The following is a 19,539-nucleotide window of genomic DNA, read 5'->3' as shown; positions in this document are numbered from 1 at the left end:
TTAGTTCAGTTAATGTAAGGCATAGCTCCATTATTATTCTCCAGAGCTACCATCCTGCTTTGAGATTTTTTGCATCTGTGGTGACAGTGACTGATGCCCTCTCTTCCTCACTATTCTCATCTTTCAGCTAATGAAAATTTTACTTTTGAAACAGAATTTTATAACCATACAGTTCTGGTAATTCTTAACTTCTTACAGCAATTCTTATCTGCTAAAATTTTTGTATTGTGCAATCAATACAGCAAAGACAAGTACCATATATGAAATGAAGAAAAAAAAAATCAGGGATTGTTTAAATGAGAAATTCACAGCAGAGTAAAAGGAGAATGCAAAAAACCAAATGGAAACCATGTATATGAGAATATTTAAATACTATGAAATGGGTTTTAAAGCTATCAAAGTAGTACAAGTTGTATTGTAATCTGCTGCTAAAAACCAGAAAGTAAAATGTACAGTTTTACTTATCATTATAAATGGAAAAACTGCCTTAAACGATGCCTTTTTATGTCTTCAGATAGGAGATTTTCATAGAGAGAATGAAAATCCAACTTAATACTGTATATTGATGTTCTTATACAAATGGCATTCGTTTTTTCTTCCCTTTACTGTTTAACTAAACACTTTTGTAATGTACATTTTCTATATTACACACCTGAATTGCACCTTCCAGAAGAGAAAACCTGTCGGCAGCTAAGATGTACATTCACACACAGCAGAGTAACTGCATGCTAGAGACAGCACCAAACAGAACTCACAGAAGAGATTTCTAGTTTGATTTGCCTAAAGCAACGGAAGTAGATTTATTTCTAAGAACTTGGACTAAAACTCAGAATAAAGCATCTGATACAAATTAATTTTTCTACACCAACGCAACAGAGGCAAAGGAAAAGGTCTGTGTCAGGTTAACAAACTAAATTTCTACTAAGAAGCCTTCTAAATTGAGAAAAATCTGGTTAATGGAATCTCTGCAAGTGTCAACAGCTTCCACTATGGCCCTGACACAGGACAGTGCATTAACAGAACTAATTTATTTTAGTAATGTCTCCAGCATTATGGTGCTGCCACCTTCCCTTTTCTGTTTTCACCTCTCACTCTCCCATTCATTCAATGTCAAACACAATGCAGCTGATAATTCTTATCTCACTATCAGCAATGGAGAACTTTTCTATTTAGAACTGCTGAGGTAGTAGAGAGCCCTGCTGAACACGTTTCCCCTCCCTTTTAAAACAGATGTATGATGTCCTTACATGTTTAATGAGTCTTTTACCAGGGAAAGAAAATAAATTATGCACAGAATATGCATGAAGTAGAGAACGTCCTGTTGCAAAAGTCCATTCAGAACTCCAGTAAGAAGTGAACACATTTTGTTATTCTGTCAAGTGTTTCATATCTGTTGTTAGAAATAAGTTAGAAAGTAGATGAAAAGGTATTTTACTGATAAAACATTCTCATTACCTACAATGACAGGTAACAAGAGTAAAATGTTCCAGCAGTTACTCCTAGAAAGGAGTGTATCTTCAATCAAGGAATAAAATTTGAAATAAGGAATACATCCTCTTTCTACTGAGACTGGGATCGTAGTCACTTATTTCCATGGAAACAGCCAAAACAGGAGGCTCTCAGTGTCTTAGAAACTTATGTAACTATAAGGGAAACTAATATAAATCAATGCCCATGCACACAGTCTTCCTCTCTCTCCTAAGACAGCCACAACCATATAATACAATTCAGAAACCAGAAAAAAATCTATTCCATCAAATTACGACAAATGAAAAGACTTTAAAAAGAAGTTGCTATCAGAGTTAAAAGCCAGTATATTTTGCTCTAAGAAGAAAACCAGGCAACAGATTCAATGGTTTGCCACCATCAGTATTTCCAGAAGCTATTACACCCTACATGGTTTTATAGGACAAGCATGCCTTTTAGAGCCTCAGGCAGAAGACCGTTCCCCACTGCCACCTAGACTGAGTTCTGCACTTCCACCTCTCTGGTAGTTCCTTGTCTTGCTTTGATGAATGCAAGAAAATCTGAACACTTACTAGAGGAGCTTCTGTTCAGGAAGAAAATACAGGAGCAACTCTTTTTAAAGCAGCTTATTCTCAACAAAATGAAAATATCCTATATATGGGGCCATCTGATCAAGAAAAAGAAAAAACCCTGATGTGTACGTGCTTACACAGGGCAGGAGCATCAGCTGAACACTTTTGCTCACAACAGATTTTACCTCACGAGTAAAAAGCCTGCATCTATACAGAAACTTCAATGAGTTCTTTGCCCTGCTTTCACCTGCACTTATATTTTTTCAGAAATTGTTCCTCTCTATGACACCGAAAGTTAAAAAGGAAGAGAGAAAATTCTACATCCAGGTATAAAGAGGCAGTTCTTTCCAAGGTGGTATTTCAAACCAAACATACATTTGTCATCAAAACTTTTATCGATCTCCTGCACCATGCAAGAAACTCCCCTTAAAAGCCCACGAGCTCCACATTGAGAAGAGGAACCAGAACTCATCCTGACCAACATGAATCTTCTCCTTTTTCCATACAGTCTATTCAGCTATGTGTTTCCCTTTCCCATGCTACCTGCTCAGGATCACAATCTCAGACAAGATCAATGTTCACTGAACTATACTAATAAAAGAACAGTCTGTAAGCAGGGTGACTCCTTAGACTGAGCTGGATGAAGAACCTGTCCCCTCTACCCCTTTCAATGCTAAAGAAGCCTACTCTGTGCCTTGCTTTTATTCATACAGTACACAGATCTATCTCTGACTGAAGCACACAGAAATGACAACACCTACTGCCTAAACAGTAGAAAATCCACACAATGAAATTCCATGAACACTACTGCCATGGTAAAACAAAACTGAAATTGGCATCCATCTTTTTTTCATTTTTAATGAAGATGACCTAAAAGACTTATTATTATGACTAAAGCACCAGGGAGTAAAGAATTTTTTCAGGCTTTCTAATAACTTTTCATCGCCAGTGGTATCACATGGTACCACCAACTCATGCAGACTCAATTGTTTTTAAATTTACTAATTACTGGCTAGCTTTGCTGTGCTCCAAGAGAGTAGTGTGATTTTCCAACCAGGCTGCCAATCCTACGTAAGTGAATGCAGCACCATTGTTTAATGCGTTTGAGAAATGTGACAGAAATGCTGTGAAATGTTGGCCTGTTGAAAATTAACAGCAACTCAAATTTTTGTAAGTACATTTAAATTGAATCCTAAGATGCAATATAAATTCTCAAACTTTTATCTTTATTTTGCACAATTCTCTCATCTCTAGCCCTGTGGCCAGAGCTCTGTATATTCGCTTCACTGGCTACTGGCAGAAGACAAGCTACAGCTGCAATTCCCCCAGAATGGCCAGGGGAGACAGATACAAGCTACTGAACTAAAATTAAAATTAAGTATTAATGATTTTCAAAAGGGAGCACAATTTCTCTACAGATTCTCTTCTAGTTAGCTCCTATACCTTTCGCAATTTGTCTTTCAGTACCTAGTAAATTAACCTTACCCTGTATGTTTAATCATGGAGCTGTCCCATATCACACACATACATTATTGCCAGGTTAGAGTTAAGATTAATTTTCAGTTTCTTTGGAAAAGTAATAAGCATACATACAGGAAAAAATATATTTACTCTACTCATAGCCCAGTACATTTCAAGCATGAACATATCTGAAAGGTTTGGTCAGAAATGAAAACAGTTTTGAAATCTCATTATATGAGTTGAAGAAAAGGTCCAATCAATTTAAACACCAGACAGAACAGATGCAGACAAATCCTTCAAAAATGCAGTGCACATTTACCATTTATATCTACATGGAAAAAAATGACAGGAGGAAGCATTATCAGGAATTACTTACCACATTAACAAAGTATAAAAATTGTTAAGGTTTCACTTATTTTCTCTCAATGAAAATAGTAGGAGCATGCTGCTCAACATGTTAATGCATATCTGCCTCTCAGAGAACCTTCATAATATTGGCTTTAAATTCTTGAACACCGTGGGTTTGATTTCAAGAATTTAAAAAGATTACCAGAGAACATCTGATTTGAAAGGAACACTTTCCACTGATCATACAAGACAGGCAATGTATCGTACCCTGGGGATTAAAACTGCTTCTCAGAAAGCTATCAGATACAGATGCTTTCCTTTAACCACTTTGTACTGCATTCCATAAGGTATTTCCACACTGACAGATGTGTCATCTTCTGAATTAAACCAGAAAACAAAAAAGGTGGAAGGACAGGGACATGACAAAGAACTGTCTACTATAAGGGAACTGTTTCCAGCAGACACCTGCAGACACAGCAGCACAAACTATTGCCATCTGGAACAGAGAGATCCCAAGCTCAGTCCCTCATTAGATGAAGGTTTTTCTGTTCTAACAGATTCCCCATTTTATTTTGTGCATTGCTGTAGTTCAAGTTGAATAACATGAACTTTCATACAAACCTTTAAAAAAAACCAGTGAAGGTACTGATCCATTCTAAGTTGGGATCAATCATGAGTACCTTCTAAGGCAGGAGCCATAGTCTATGAGGCCAAGTTAGAAAAAGCTAAGTTAGACTGACAGCATTATAAGAATTCTTGAAAGACGACAAGTCCAAAGTAAGGTATATGCCCCAGATTCTTCATGTCTATTGGGTGCCAAGCTACACCTGACATTCTGTGAAAGTCTCACTTCTCAGAAGGAAGGAGAATGATTAAAAGGAAAAATATAAAAATTAAAAATCCGTGTTACCTATAATTTATTTTAAACCTAGAAAACTCACACTTACGTTTTTAGCTTTTTTGGTAAACTAACATATTGACAAGCCTTATGTTTTTATTTTAAAACATCTATAAAATCCTCTAGGAGCAAATCTAGTTCAAGAGCAAAACCATAGTGTTTGACAGCATTAAATTTTTTTTGTATTTGCAGAAAAATTTTCAGGTTTTAAGTATATACATTTCAACCCCTTTTGGTATCTCATTTGGTAAACATCAGTAAAATGAGATTTTTTTTCCCTTTGTTTGTTGAAAAGATGAAGCAATTCCTTGAACTTATTTTAATCCTCAAAACAGTTTCTGTAGCCCTCACCACATGCCAAAAAAAGTGTATCAGAAATCCTGTACTGTCTGCAGATGGACTAGGTGATCAAACTGCTTTTACTTCACATGGTTATGGCTTCTGTAGACACAAGCTTTCTTCATAAATGTCATTACAGCAAGAGTCAGTCCCACTGGATGAGCACACAACTTGGACTTTTGGAAGTTGGAAATAGTTGGAAAAGTTTCCAACTACTGCTTTCGTCATCTAAATTTGAGCAGTATCAGCCAAAAAAGAAACTAACTCAAATCCTACTTTCTCAGCCTATCACTGCATCCAGCGCGTGACTCCACTTTTAACTCCTGGTTAAAACCAGCAGTTTGCACCACTTATAAAAGTCTTAGGCAAAACACTATTAAAACCAATGCAAAGCAAATTTCATTTTATAACTCAGCCAGCTGAATATCATTTGAAGACATTAACCAAATGCATTAAAAGAACACACCTTATGTGATTCTGCTGTCACTCTGCAAGGGAGCAAGCAGATGACAGGACACTAGAAAAACTCCTGGAAAACCACAATTGTCCCAAAGAACAAACTGAAGATTATTTTCTTTTTCCTCAGCTGCCATGTGCTGGTTATCCCACTAGGACAAAACAAATACAGTAAGAGTAAATCCCTACTTCCCTAAGGAATGCAGCACATTCTGAAATGCCCAACTTAAAAATTATCAAAAAACTATCAAAAAGCTGAGTGCTTCTGTCTAGGGCTGTTAATTGGTGAATTATTTTCCAGTCACCTTTTTTATTGTTGTAAAACTGTTGAGTGGTTTTCTTGTACACATCATCCGCCTTGGCAGAAGTCTGTGTTCCACCTCTTGTCAAATACCAGCTCACCTACATTCATACCTAAGCTTTGTCTGAGGACTGTAAGCCTTCAAGCAGGATGGTTAAATTACCTTATAAGCAAAACAAAGAATGTCCTTCCACATCACCAACCTCTTATTGGTTATGTTGAGCACTCCAGCTCTATCTATACGATCTACCTCTCTGCTAAAGTTAAAAGCAAATGCTTCATCTGGAGTATTCTGGAATTTTTACAGCGTATTCAATAGTAACAGGATTATAAAGCCTGTTTATCTTCCATAAGCAAACAGAAATTCCTTATCAGTAACTTCTAGTTAAGGCTGACCTGAGCTGAATTAGAGCAAAAATCTATAGTGAAAACATTTGCAAAATGCCAGCTCCAAACCTGCCCTCAGTTTTGCAAAAAGGCTCTGTTCAAAGCAAACAAAACCAAACCCAACCACCAGGATTGACATTTAATGTCAAACAGCTTTCCCACCTCTCCATACATTGCACAGAATTCGCACTGCCAAACAGTGACACAAGGCAGTTATTGAAAAGGCATTACAATGCTCACTAAAGGCAGAACTCCAAAGAGTTGTTATCCCTTGCAGTACTGACAGATGGACAACAGTATCTCCTCTTCCTCAGGAGTTTGCCCTTTTCTCACTGTCATTTCCACTCATCCTTATCTTCTGCTTTCTCCCAACGCCCTGGATGTTCCAAAAGCACTTTTCCATACATGAAAGCACAACTAAATCAGTGATTTTACATTATAGTCTTTCTAGATGAATTCTACTTCAAGGGAAGTACTTAAAAATTAATTTTAATGTACCAGCAATAAGATTTTTTCTGTTATGTTCCAATCTGAAGACAAGAACAAATCCAGTCATAGAACGTCAGCATTAATTTAAGAGGAGAAGAAAAATTACTTAATAACACTGCAGAAGGATACCATTCTATAATATGGAGGTCATGGAGGCATAAAATTTTCAACAAATTCATTCTTGCACCACTGTATATTCCTATGTGCTAATAGGCCAAGGCACAACTGAAAAATTGTTAATACTTTGCTGCACAAACTTATATAGTGGAAAAAGAAGCTAACTTTTACAGTCTCTGTTTCCCTGATCTGCAGTAAAACTGGGGAAAGAGGCAGGAAGCTTCCTACTTGCTTTCCCTTGAGCAAAGGGCAGAAAACGAGTTGCAGTTAACCATGAAATGCCACTCCATATTAAGCCTCTATTTGATAAGTGATACTAAATACTACTATTGAAATGTTTTAGTGAAGAAAGTTGTGCACCTAGAGAGCCAGAACTGCACAGAACAGCACAAAAAAGCCACAACAGTAATTTGCTACTAGTTTCACCCAACCAACTGGAACCTGCAAGTACACTCAAAACTCAGGAAACTTTCTCTTCAATAATCCAGTTATGCATGAGTAAGTGTTTTGTAAAGGTGCTCGTGTCCTTACTAGAATATAGTACCTTACTGAATGCAGTATAAGGCACAATATAAAAGGAAAGAAGAGTTTTCTAACACAAGGGAGGGGAGAAAAAAATGTCTGTTTTGGACACAGTAAATGCCACGCCACTTTAACTTCTCTGCCCCCACCCAACCCCAAGTCTTTCAGAGAATGGGGAAAACTAGAGAGGGAAGAAGGTGGCCCAGACATACGCAAGTTAAAGGGCTTCCACTGAGAGCCTAGAAGCCACAGCTTCCTTTTGGCTAAGCAAAAAGGAAGGCTGGGTAGAAACCAGCAAACATCTCAACCCTTGCAGTTAGTTGCTTACACAGGTTTGATACACCTACTCAGCCTCAAACCTGATGGAGCACACAAAATAGTACATGGGATTTCTTCACCTGCTCAAGAATATAATCTCACTTATTTTCTTCAATTTTCAGGGCCTGAATTCCTTTGAGTTTCACTAAGAAAGGAGAAATGGAAGCAATAGGTTCTAACCAGGCAGCTCTAGAAAGAGTTGTCAGATTTTAAACTTTGAAAATGTTATTCTAATCCTGGTTCATAAGGGACTGATTTTAACCAAAATGTTTTATTATTTGGTGAACATGTTTAAAGACTGATTCTTAGTCACTGTTCACATTTAATAATGAAATCGAGAACTTCTTTTTGTTAATTAAAAAAATTAAGGGCTATCTACACACATTTACAAAATAATTAAGCTCAGTATTTGTCCTGTTTGTTGGACATGTCTTGCTTTCTATCTCTTTTGTCTATTTATAGTTTAGGAATACAGCAAACTGGAATTTCATAGAAGGTTCACAAACACAGGAACTTAAAATTGATTACTTAGTCAAGTAAGAAGTTATCTCAAATGCTTTGTGCTTAGAGGCACTACTACTGTTAATAAAAATGACTGCTTTTACGATAACAAAATGTTAGTAAAAATTTCTTCACAGAAATCATCTTCAATTTCTATAAAGTATGTGTCATCACATCAATACAATTAATTATCAGCTTAGCTTTTCTTTAATATAAAAGCTAGACTCTTATTTGAATACCTTGCTAAGTCTAACTAAAGGACAAGCTGCCACAGTGGCATACAAGATTTAGTACTTTAATTACGTCCTGAAGTCTCCTAAATGAAGAATGGACTCTCAAGTCCTACTGAAAACACCATCTTCGGAAGTCTTAAGTGAATGAGCTATAAGTTTCCTTTCCTTGTAAGTTAAGGTGCAATTAATTTGTCAGGCCCAGCTGTGTGGACGGAGTCACAACTGACCATTCTATCTGCAGGGAGTTACTGCAGCTTGCTGTATGAAAGAGAGAACAGTTTCAAGTTAAAATAATTACTCCTGCTCTCCTGGAAAGGGACATTTTCTACTTCGTTACAGTACCTGCAGGAAAGGCCACAATAAATACCTTAAGATTCTTTTCAACAAGGCATGGTCAGCAGTACAGTGCTGCTCACAGTGTCAGATGTTTATGCCGTACTAACTCACAGTAAATATCTTATAAATCAAGAGCAAAATAGCTTTCATTCTGTCAAAAAAGAGCTCAAGTGGGAACAAATACATGAAATCTGACCTTTACATGAAGAAAAGCTCGTTTAGTTACTACCAAGAAAAACTGGTTCTATAACAAAAGCTTTCAGCACTCTGCATTTCTAAATCTAATAGATGAATATTCCTATATATTTCTCCACAACTAAAGCACATCAGGACCCTTTCAAAGAAAGAAAAAAAAAAGGGGGGGGGGGGAAGAAAGGACTGAAATGCACTGGAGACCTACTGCTACCCACAGCTACCAGATATATTGATTTGGAGAATGTTGCCAGGCATCTTGATTTTGGATTCAGAGATATTCTTTTTTACAATTCAGTTGTGCACAGATTCAAGAGCTCATTTAGAAAAAAAAAAGAAAATATTCATACTGGAACACATCCAGTTACCATCAACTAGCTGCAGTCACATATCAGCTATGATTTTCATGTGCCGATTAGCAAAACAAGTGACTGCTATGTCTATCTTAAATTAAACCTTTAGAGTCAAAAGTTTCCAGTTATACAATAATTTTAACTCTTTTAAAAATAATAATTATGGACACTAACAGAAGCAGTGCAGAATGAAGAGTAATGTCTGAGCTATTTCTAAACAGTAACTTATCTTTGTCAATTTGAGTAGATGTCAGCACTCATCATATGCTTCTGCATTCTTGGGATTATTTACATCTATCACAGTTTTCTCTAGATATTAGTGAGTCTCAAGGGGAAAAAAAAGGAGTCAGGATTGTCAAAATCTAGTTTTCAAATTGCTGCTAAAAGTATTTCAGCAGACAGCAGTTCTGCTGAGGACTTGAAGCTAAGCACAGACTTTCCTGAGGCACAGAAAATGTCATGGTAAAAGACTGCATTCACCTACACTGGGATCAACTTTCTATTTCTCCACATATTGCAGGGTAGGACATGTCAACAGAGGAGAACATAAGCTTGTCTATGAAGAGCAGTAATGCTATATTAAACATTGATAGAACACAATGGTAAATAGCACAGTATATTTCCTTCTCAGCCTGGAAATGAGCCAGACTGGTATTTACCTCCACAGACACCCTCCAAAGTGTTGAAAGGTTTTTTTTCCTATTCTGAAGCAAAACACAAAACAGAAGGCAAAATTCCACCGTCTTTTGTTAAAAGAACAAAGCCTGTAACTTACAGAATTGCAAAAAAAGAAATGAGTCTTTTACTGCTGACTGAGCTCACAGCAAACAACTTCCAGTGAAAACCATGTTCACTTCGAGCAATCCTAAAGCATTTGAGATACACAAGTTCACTTTTGGTCATTTCTAATGCTTACCAAACCCCCAAGACATCTATTGTCTGCTCATAATTTGCTCTCCACTTAAATGGGACCTGTTCCACAGAGCCGGGCAGAAATGCCCCAATCCCAAAATATAAAAGCTCCAGTTATTTAGGAGCTGAAACATAACAAAAATGCTACCAGTGTTGCTAAACTATTAATGTAGATAAATGTCAGGGTTCCTCCTTATACATTGGATCATTAACCTCGCACATCATGAAATTCATGCGTTCACTTCCTCAAGTAATAAACAGCTATGGTGTGGGTAACATCAGTAGTTAAAAATATACAAACCAGAGCCTCCCTCCACATTTGTCTGATGAGAAGCCTCAGTGTATAGGAGAGAGAGAAAAATCTTGCAGTATGTTCCAAAGACTATTACTAGAGCTGCTTTTGTTGCAGCAAGAAAAGAGCAATCTCAGAAGATGGACTCAATAGAAGATCACAGTCAGATTGCTTGTTCAGCTTCAGCACTTCTGATCAACTGAGACAGAGCATTTGGGTCCAACCTGACTGCAGCCCAATAGCTCAGAATCAACACTCTTGACTCATGGTTTCCAAATGCTTTTGCCCAGTAACAGGCAACAGTTCCACATAATTGCATTTATTTATACCAGAAGACTGGGGATGGCATTACAGAATGGCAAAATCCTACACTAAGCTTGAAAAGTCAAGCAGTCTGAAATAAAGAAGTGCCTGATCTAATCAATTTTTTACCCTTGTGATCTGACCTCTTTATTTAATTTTAAATTATTTTCATAATGCATGCAGTCACAGAACTTGTCTTTTAGAGGACCCTTAACTTTCTTACTGGATAGAATGAAAGACATTCAAAATGTGCAATTGGAATTTTACAGAAAGGAAAGCTCCTTTCTGCTCTTGACTTATGTTTTAACCCCAAGGAAGATTCCAAAGAAAAATCAAAGAGAACTAAATTCTACCTACTTCCTCTGCTACAGAATTTTGACATGACTTTTGTAAGTTCCTCCTCATATTTATTTTCAGGATGTTCAAAGTTATTCTTAGGTTCACCAGGAGAAGCATTAAATACCCTTGCAGTTCCATAGAGGCAGGGAGATGTGTACTTTTAATGCTTCAAGCATCAAAAAATTTTGTCTTGTGGGAGAGAGATTAAGAAAGGACTGCAGTTCCAAGGCTTCTCAAAGTTGATATCCAATATCTGTGGACATTTGACATTTGTGCTTTAGATTCTTATCTATGTATAGCGAACAAGAATATCACCACCTCAGACTCAAACAAATGTCAAGATGGTAAATTACTTGTTTTCTTGAAGCAATAAGGGGCTAATGAGTTCTTTAAAGAAATTCTCTGAAGAAAATAATTATTCTCCATTGAGCTCAATGTGCAAATGTCATCCCTATAATGTTGCAATTAAGAAGGCATACCTTAGTATTACTTAATAGTGAGGGGGACTATTCATTAGAAATACTAGCAACTGTGGTGCATTCAGAACCCCCAGCATCCTCACATCAAGACAGAGCAGCTTTTAAAGGAGAAATTTTCAGCAAACAGAGTTTACCTAGATGATATTTAATGACTTGTGATTTAAACCAGGAGATTTAGGCCAGTAATCTTGTGCTTTCCTGTACTCTGATCCTTTTATCACAATTAAAAGACAGTTACAATGCATACACACAGATTGGATTAATTATGACAGCACCATAACCTGTCTTGTCATTTCCTAAATGTTCAGTGCCCGATTCAGTCAACAGCCTACACTTTCTGCAAACGAAAAAGAACAAAATCTTACAGGTTCAGTTACTAGAGATGCAATTATTTCAGGTAACTTTTCAAGAAGGGCCTTATCTGTATCTCCAGCATAGGATTACACACACACACCTGCCCCCATAATGTAGTCATCTACTTAAAATTAAGGATAAAGACATGCCTGTTGAGAACTGTTTTAAGCTACTATTTTCTCCCTCACTAATTGTTAAGTGATATTTAATCACTTATTTAGTAAGGGATATTTAATGTGCCAACAAGGAAAAAGATTATCGAAAGGGGTATTTTTCCCCCAATGCTTGCAAATTAGTCCAACAGTTTAAATTTTACCTTTTAAAAATTTCATCTCATTCAATGTAACATTCTAACTTCTTTATCTCTGAAGACAACAGTCATTATACTTTCCATTTAATTAATACCATATGGAAACTCACTCACAGACCGTAGAGGTTTTATTTAAAAAGCAGAAAGTTATAGTTATATTGACTAAATCTGCATGAGCAGTTTGCCCTCTGGTGACTAACTTTGTGAGAACATACAAGTTTTGCAATACATATAAGAAGACTGATATGAATAAACAATGACTGGCATGTTTGCAGGCTCCATAAGAAAAAACATTAAAAGTTTTAAAAGAAATGGTATGCATTAATTGTAGCAGTGCAGTACGATTCCCTTTAAATTAAGAGGAGAAACAAATTGGACTGAAGATAAAATGTCAAGAAGATGAAGAACAGAAATTCAACTGCAGAAAAGACACAGACAAGAACTAAAATTCCAAAATTTTGCCTAAGACTTCTGAAGGCTAAGACAAAATAAAGGAAAAAAAGGTCCCTAATTGCATACATTCCTTAAGGGTATGAAAGGCAAGTCCAAAATCAGGTTGTACAAAATCAGCAGGGAAATATTATCATCTCTCAGTAACTGATGAGGAACAGAAGAGCAAGACAAAAAAAACCCAACTTGTCTAGTATGACAAAGAAATCCTCATTGACTGTGAAAAGGAAATCAAGTCAGGATCCTAGCTAGCTGTCTAGCTGCTAGATCACATTTCTTTCATATGAAATGGCTGAAGAACTGCAGAGTCATCAGTTACATTTCATTCTATTATCCAGATCACGTTTGTCCCGTACACCTGCTTCCCTAAGAGCTTAAATCACCTTAGCAAACAGCTCTACTTCCTGTATAGCGAGCTGCTCAACAGAAAGGCTCTCACATCGGAGGTCTTTCTTGGTCTTGTCGTGCTTGCGTATGCAAGGACTGTTGAAATGTTGTCTGAGTTAATTGCCATGACTATTCACCTACATTTCTTTCTCACTGTCCTCAGCTTAGACTTGCTGTGGACAGTAACTGCTTCTGTTTGGAGATGCTCAAGCATGTAGATGTGCAAGTTAATAGCAATGACAGAAGAAAGGAAATGCTGGGGGTGGAATGCAAGAAACAATTGCAAAGTAGAGTTAACTTCCTAAATCATTGTTGTGTCTTGACTGAATTCACCAGGTAGTTAGTCTGAAGACCAGTAGAATGCTGGGCAGTTTCTTCAATGATCACAAATATTGATCATAAATACACATCTTCTCAGTTACCTCAAAATTATACCTTTCCTCTTGGTCATCTAGCACATAACCTTAGCACTCTAATTAAATAAATGCTGTTTCTAGATCCCTTCCCTTGTAAAATACCTTCTGAAATCAGCTCTTTTACCATCTGGCACTCCCTCCTGTTCTCTCTCGGCCTCTTGTACAGCAGTATAAGGGGGAAAGAAAAAGGTAGCTGCTAGTCCTTGTAACAATTTTGATGGGCATTAGCAATCAGAATCCTAGAAAACATGCAGTCAGCTCAACAGTTATCCTTCTGAATTCCTAAACACTCCGCAGGCAGCAGTTCGTAACATCTCCCAATGGCGAACTACATTTATTTAAAAGACACACCATGAATGTGCATAATACTTCTTGAAGGAATGAAGTTGGATGTTCCTAAAATGCGCTAAATATTGCCCTCTCTTCTCAGGCAGAAAGAGTTAAATATCCTCTTTTTATTCCCCGAAGGCTGCTGGTCCCATGCAGAGGTGCCATGTTTTATTTAAAACATGCTCTCTCTCAGTAACCGCTTGTTCTAATTGGCAAGGCAAGGCTGGGTCCCCAAAGCACATAGCTCGTTAGATTCAGTTTGGATTACAAAAACACGATGAAACAAACTGCATCGAAATGTACAAATTAACAGCTCAGGAGTGCATGACACAGACATGGAATTAGATTGTAATATGGAACAAACTCCACAGGGAGGCTAAGGAACAAATCACTAGTGTCTCTATAAACTATAGAAGGGTTCCAAACGAGCAAATACACAAAACAGAGCACAGACTTTTCCATAAATCAAGCAAATTGCTAAATTAGAAAAAAAAAACATTCCTTCTTCTATCTTATGCACACATTTATAAGAGAATAGAGTCATAAAAAAGTTAAACAAATTAAACCCGTGGGTTGCACATCCTCAATAGGTAACTCCACTTTCATGCTGGGAAAGTGCAAACAGCATGGCAATTAAGTCATATTTCCAAACATTTTTTTTACATCAACAGAAAACCTATACACAAGAGACTAAATTACAGCTGATGCTTGAACAAGTCATTTGGAAAGGTTACAAGTTAGAAGGGGAACAAGATATTAAGAAAAGAGAAAGAAACTAGCTTTACCATAAAGAAAAAAACACTAGAAAACAGAGCTATGAAAACTAAAAATAATGCAAGTCTGAGAAAAAAAAGGGCTTTAGCTCTTTTCTTTGCTTGTAGATCAATCTATACAATGGGACTGGCACTCGCCTGAGATAAGAAAAAGAAAACACATGGAAAGTATCAGCGACGTCTTGTCAAGAGAGAGGAAAAACATAAATTAAAACTATTTGGTAGTCTCTTTGGGTAGCCAGTACTGAGAAAAGGTCATATTTTTGCTTGAGTGTAATTTATATTTTTAACAAATGAGCCCCAGTGTATTAGACTGAATTTTGCAAGACACAATCCAACAGCCACTAATCTCCTACAGGGTAGTTTGCTGATAGGATTCATTGACTGTAAAATGATAAAAGTTATTAATTAAAAGGCATTCAGTTTTACTAGAATGTGTTGGTGAAAAGACACTTACGTGACAGGATAATGCCCCACTACCTTAAAGTACCCAGAAAGAAGAAAAGAGAAGAAGAAAAACCTGTCCTGCCTCAATACACAACATTTGAGTGACAGCTGTGAAAGAAATTCTTTCTTCCACTAACAATTGCACAGAAACTTCATGGATCTGTCCTCCATCAGTGCTTGCCCCTTCCCACTATTTCATACAGGGGAAGATAAAGGAGGATGAAAAAGAACAAAATAATTGAGCACACCAAACCAGCAGCTGAGCCATTGGCCACTGGCCCTGTTGACACCCTTCACAGCACTGCTGTGCACACAATGCCTTCACACAGCCAGGTCCCGGCAACATGAGGGTTGTGCCTTCTGCACAGCATCTTTCACACCTTTTATACAATGCATAGCCAAATCATATCAGTACTGACACAAAGCAACTTAGGAGCACTGTACTCTGCAGCTTCCATGCCATGACAAGGTACACATGGACCCAGCAAGTAATGTTTTACTAACTTCACTCAACATGGGACCCGCATTTAACTCCAGCAAGGCTAGAAAGCTTCAGGTATCCCTTTCTCTCAAACTTCCAATTCTCTTGTATATACTGAGACTTAGGAAGGTGCAGTATAAATATGCTGGAAGATTTGGCTGATGTTTATTTTTGACAAAAGTAAAATGATTAGTCCTAAACTTAGATCATACAACTGTATTTGAATAAATTAATTTTATCTTAATTTGTATTTCCCCTCCAAACCTTTAAGACAGGTTAGGGTAAAAGGAGTCAACTAAAAACCTATAAATCCCTTCTCAACCTTTCCACAAATTATTGCCCTGTTCTATAACAATCCAAACAGAGGCTACTGCTCAGATTTTTAAATTTTTTTAAAGCAAGGAATAATGCATACTAACAGAGAGTAAAAGGAATGACGGGGATCAGCAGTGCCCAAATCGAGCGTTATAAATAACTAAAGTAGTTTATCCAATGTTTTTCTTAATTCCATTTCATGGTGAGTCTCTTTTTCAAGCTTAGCATACATTTCATGTTTCAAGTGTATTAATTATGCTAAGACATCTTTTTCCCATCAGGCTTACCCATTTGGAAATTCTCTGGGTATAGAGTAAAAGAAACTGAATGTATGCCAAACAATATCTATGGTTATATCTGAAATGTTTGTAGTTCTCTACTAGCAGGTGCTCGAGAAATTAGTAAGCATTCTTGTTGCCACTGTAACCAGCTGTACAATTTTTCCCAAGAACTACTCAGCTGCAAGCCTGACTGTGCAATAAAAAGCTAAAGATGAAGCTTGACTACTTTCAAGCTCTAGACCAGTGAGGCGCCATTTTTGTAGCAAGCAGTCCATTTACTTCAAAATACAAAGACAAGACATGAATACAGCAGCAAATTCTAATCTAATGAAGCAACATATTGAGGCACTGGCTTCTATTTAGGAGCCAACAAAGGGAATACCATACTGAAAAAGAAATGTCTTGTGTGGTGGTGAAGAAAACTAGTTCTAGTGATGTTTTCAAACTTCTGAAAACACTCTTGCTGCTTCTCTATACTAAAACTTGTGGATTCACATCAGGAATTACAAAGGTATGAAAAATACAAACATAACAGATTTTTAATAATTCGTTTAGGACTGAAAACTTTATGAACACAAGGGCTAAATGAAGCATAATTTAGCAATTACCATCCAGTAGGGCACAGAAAAAAAGCATAATTTGAACTAGCAACATACAAGATGCACCTGCTGAAAAGGTTTCCAGTAAGCAAACTGAAAGCTTTACTAAGGATCAAATCAACAGCAAAACCTATTAGGCAGGAATGCTGATTTCTGCCAGCTCATGCTTGCACTAGGAGTTATTACTGCCAGATGTGGCAGCAATAACAGACAAGTTCTAAAGAGCTCCCAAGATTTACAAAAACTGAGAGAAAAGGAAACTGTACTACTCAGTAAGTCTGAGACACAAAAAACTCCTAATTTTGTAAGCTCCAAAAACTGTGTGTGATTTAAGCGTGACAAAATAAAGGTCTGCTCAACAAAGCAGGAAGGTTAAGATATGCAAAAATATGAAATAACTCTACAGTCAGACATCTGATTTCAGGCAGAATCTGACACTTCTAGACCTCAGACGATATATAGTATATATTTAATGTCTATTTTTCTTTTTCACTCCTTAGTGGATCTTTTCAATTCAGCAAAATAAAAACATTACTATCAAGTTTCAAAATTTCATAACTAACCTAGCATAGAGTTAAGCATATATATTAAAAATACATATGTCGGTTCCAGCAATACTGACTTTTCTGCTAGTATAAGGAGATTAAAAATCTGTAATTTTTTAGTCATCAAGAATCTAGTATGTAAAACTATGCGTTTATTTCAATCTAAAAGTAAGATTGAACTATGAGTTGAAGCCCCTAAAACCCAGACAATTCTTTGGGTTATACAGTTACCTTCCCAATTTCAGTGATGCTGATCCTGCTGCACTTTGCACAACATGAATATAAATATATTGCACAGCTGGATTAGGAGATGGACACCCATCTCTAGACAGTTTTCAATTACAGGTTCAGACAGAATGCCTATGATTTTGACTTCACAAATCCATGAATACTCTAATCAGATTTTATGTTCTTCCAGTGTTTCCCATTGCATCTCTCACCAAACCATTCACTGCTGCACTTACCTTCAGTTTTTCGCACACTATTGAACAAGCTTGAATCCATTTCCTGTACCTCTCTTATTCATTGCTGACAGGGAACATAACACAAATTAAGCTTTCTATGCTTACAATCAAATGGATTAAAGACAGACTGCATTTTTGGAGAGTGATGTAAGTAGAAAGTGTAGTTTTACTCATTTTCTCTATTTTAAACTTTTGTTCTTTACTCTTTGTCAGAACTCTTTGTAATAGTTTGTTTTGTGACTGTTCCCAGAGGTTCCAATTAAAATTGAATTCCTTGAGGTACCAGGTGTTGTTGTCCATGAATGCAGAATTCCTGCCTGAAAGATCCTACTTTATAAGTGGGCATTTCAAAAAGTACTCAAACAATGTCCCTACCTGAAATTGATACTAAAATTTCCCATAAACCTCATAGGAGCAAAGATAGTGCTAATAAGGAGTACTTTTGAATAGTGTTAACGCACCATTATACTGTATTTAACCATTCCGAATTTGCAGTCTACCATACTGAAAGAAGAATGGCTGCAGCATTCTTGAAAGATGTGGTGTCACTAAGGGAGATACTCTGGTGGTAATTTGCATTTTTTTACTTACCAGCCTATATTCTGACCAAAAAAATCGCACCAAAAAAACCTCTGAAACCCACAGCACTCTACTGCATTTGTATTCTAGGTGCACGGGAAGTCTGAAGCAACTATGTCTTCACCATCTAAAGAGCGCATTTATGTGAAGCGCTTCAATATGTAGGGTTAACACTTGTTCTGTATCTGGAGACTCTGAGGCATTGATAACACATGGTCAGCACTAAATTGGAGACACAATGTCGTAAAGTACTTTGCGGAAGTACAATTAACTTGAAATTATTTCAGAGAAGCTCTTGAACATTTCAAAGTCTGTTGCTTCTACAGGGTTTAAGTGAAAAAAGTCAGGTATTCCTTCTTGGAAGAGGCAGATGGTGTGAAGAGGAGGCAGACAGCTGAAGAGGGTAGCTAACTTCAAACTCTTCTACAGTATTCATCAACCCTTATGTGCAGGCTAAGAACTAGTCTGCGGCAAATGAACAGCAATTTTGTGGTTGTACAGAAGAGCTTAGTGAACTTTCTGCATCCAGGCCAAAACACTGGGCACTTACAGGCAAAGGGCTGCATGTATCTGTGCAGTACGCAGCTCATTCTCGCCATAGAAAACTTAACCTCTGTAATGACTTGTGAGCAGTACTGCCACGTCTAATGTACAAAAAAGTACAAAAGAGAGCCAAAACAAGGAATGCCAGTCTCTGTGCTACATAGCCTGGTTGCTTTTACTGTTTGTCTCATCTTCGGACAAATGTGAGTGAAAATTAAGTGAATTTATTTTGGTAATAAATTTAGAAATCAGAAACATTTGGTCAAACAATGAGGCAAACCGACATTACCCTTTGCTCCAATTCTGTGCTAATTAATATGATGGATGTCAAACTACGACAACTTTTTCCCCAAGAGATGGGCGTCATTGTTTAGGAATAGTATTCCCAAATTTAGTTTCCCCCACTAGAACTCTAAACAACAAGCTGCTCCCTCACTTCCTCCCCTTGTGGCAGGCTGGAGAGGAGAATTGGAGGCACAAAAGGTAAAGATCGTGGGCTGAGATAACAACAATTTACTGGAAACAGCAATGAGAGAAGAAAACAAATATTAACAGCAACAATATTAATAACAAAAATGTACAAGAGCGAGGTGAGTGCTTCACATGCAAAATGCTCAGAACTGGCATTACCTGACCACTCTCTCTGGCAG

The 19,539-nt window shown here is 37.0% G+C and overlaps 1 protein-coding gene across 3 annotated transcripts in view; it reads right to left on the bottom strand.

Moving 5' to 3' along the window:
- The window catches only part of ZFAND3 (zinc finger AN1-type containing 3), a 139,534-nt gene that overhangs the window by 83,837 nt on the left and 36,158 nt on the right, over positions 1–19,539 (bottom strand). The window lies entirely within an intron of this gene.

The sequence above is a fragment of the Corvus moneduloides genome, chromosome 3 (assembly GCF_009650955.1).
Source record: "Corvus moneduloides isolate bCorMon1 chromosome 3, bCorMon1.pri, whole genome shotgun sequence".
NCBI classification, from domain to species: domain Eukaryota; kingdom Metazoa; phylum Chordata; class Aves; order Passeriformes; family Corvidae; genus Corvus; species Corvus moneduloides.
Note: the sequence above shows the minus strand (reverse complement) of the source record. Positions and strands in the feature narration are given on the sequence as shown.